Here is a 2,543-nt window from a genome sequence, read left to right as displayed (position 1 = left end):
GGTGAGGATTAAGAGTAGGGGAAAGATAAATTAATAAGCATCTTTGTTAAATGAAAGAAAAAAAAAGATTTCTTTTTTTTTTCTTCTTGAGACAGGGTCTCACTCTGTCACCCAGGCTGGAGTGAGGTGGCATGATCTTGGCTCACTGCAACCTCTGCTTCCCAGGCTCAAGCAATTCTCCTGCCTCTGCCTCCTGAGTAGCTGGGATTACAGGTGCACGCCACCACCACCCAGTTGATTTTTGTATTTTTAGTAGAGATGGGGTTTCACCATGTTAGCCAGGCTGGTCTCGAATTCCTGACCTCAAAGTGATCCACCCACCTCAGCCTCCTAAAGTGCTGGGATTACAGGTATGAGCCACTATGCCCAGCACCCCCAAAAAAGATTTCTAAACCTGAAACTGCCAGGGTGAAAGTCGCAACAGAGAAAGTACTTTTTTGTTTTTTTTTTTTGAGACAGGGTCTCACTCTGTTGTCCAGGCTGAAGTGCAGTGGCGTAATCACGAATCACTGCAGCCTTGACCTCCCTGGGCTCAGGTGATCCTTCCACCTCAGCCTCCCGTGTAGCTGAGACTGCAGGTGCGTGCCACCACCTGGCCAATTTTTGCATTTTTTTCTAGAGACAGGGTCTCACCATGTTACCCAGGCTGGTCTCGAGGTCCTGGGCTCAAGGAATCCATCTGCTTAGCCTCCCAAAGTGCTGGGATTATAGGTGGGTTATAGCCACCATGCCTGTCCAGTACTTTGTATTTTGAATTACAGCAGAACATCACAGAATACGAAGGAACAAGCACCAAATTTGGGAGTCACAGTTGTAAGATAAAATGTAGGGTGCCCAGTTAAATTGAATGTCAGATAAACCACAAATATTTTAGTGTAAGTATATCCCAAATGTTGCATGAGATATACTTATGCATGAGATATGATTAAAAAATTATTCATTGCTGGTCGGGCGCGGTGGCTCACGCCTGTAATCCCAGCACTTTGGGAGGCCGAGGCGGGTGGATCACGAGGTCAGGAGATTGAGACCATCCTGGCTAACATGGTGAAATCCCATCTCTACTAAAAATACAAAAAAAATTAGCCAGGCGTGGTGGTGGGCACCTGTAGTCCCAGCTATTCAGAAGGCTGAGGCAGGAAAATGGCGTGAACCTGGGAGGCAGAGCTTGCAGTGAGCCGAGATCATGCCACTGAACTTCAGCCTGGGAGACAGAGCGAGACTCCATCTCAATTAAAAAAAAAAAAAAATTATTCATTGCTTTTCTGAAATTCAGATTTAAGTTGGTGTCTTGTATTTTTCCTTGTGAACTCTGGTAACCCTAGAGTCAGAATACCTGGACTTAAGCCCCAGTTGTATCACTAAAATAAGCATCTAACCTTCCTAGATCTGTTTTCCCCATCTGTCAAACGGGGATAACAATATCAATGTGTGGTGTGGGGGTAATGATGAGGAATAAACGAGGAATACTTCAGAACCTATGACGTGCTACATGAAGAAAAGATTTCAGTCCTAGATATGCGTGACTTAATATAAATTTCCACCCAAGTGCTAATTAAGTAGCCCCTGAGCCTTTGATAGTTACATCTAATCCTGTAACCCATCTTTCCTTGGGAGCTGCTGGGAATGGTTGTTTAAATTACACGCGTAATTGTGTAACTGTCTATGTGTCCAGAGGAATGGAGACAAACCCCAGGTAAATGCGGTATGATTGAAATTTAAGCCATTCTACAGGCATGTTATTAAGTGACTGAGCTGATTAAACAATTTAAAAAAGAAAGAGAGAGGGGAAAAAGATGACATTTAGAGTTATGCGTGACAGAGCACGAGAGAGAACTTAGTTTGCGGTGAGTGATGGCTGATAAGGGACAAGGTCAAGGTACATTAAAATGCTGGGGGAAAGCAAAATGCCTCACAAAATGTGATATGATCAGCCTGAAAAAATGACTGCAGAAGATGGCAGCCTTTCTTATTTATTTATTTACAAACAGGGTCTTGCTCTGTTGCCCAGGCTGGAGTACAGTGGCATGATCACAGCTCACTGAAGCCTTGACCTCCTGGGCTCAAGTGATCCTCCTACCTTAACCTCCCAAGTAGCTGGGACTACAAGTGCATGCCACTATACCCAGTCAATTCTTGTATTTTTAGTAGAGATGGGCCCAGGTAGTTTTTGCATGTTGCCCAAGCTGGTCTCATGCAATCCACCCACTTCAGCCTCCCAAAGTGTTGGGATTACTGGCATGAGCCACCGTGGATCACCTGATGCAAGGAGTTTGAGACCAGCCTGGCCAACATGGTGAAACTCCATCTCTACTAAAAATACAAAAAATTAGTTGGGTGTGGTGGTGCACACCTGTAATCCCAGCTACTTGGGAGGCTGAGGCAGGAGAATCACTTGAACCCGGGAGGCGAAGGTTGCAGTGAGCCAAGATTGCGCCACTGCACTCCAGCCTGGGCGACAGAGTGGGACTCCATCACACACACACACACACACACACACACAAAGTCAAGTGACTGAGATCGGGACTCTCTCACACACACACACA

Source organism: Rhinopithecus bieti, unplaced genomic scaffold (assembly GCF_001698545.2).
Source record: "Rhinopithecus bieti isolate Rb0 unplaced genomic scaffold, ASM169854v2 scaffold_23826, whole genome shotgun sequence".
Taxonomy (NCBI): Eukaryota; Metazoa; Chordata; class Mammalia; order Primates; family Cercopithecidae; genus Rhinopithecus; species Rhinopithecus bieti.
This window is presented reverse-complemented; position numbering follows the sequence as displayed.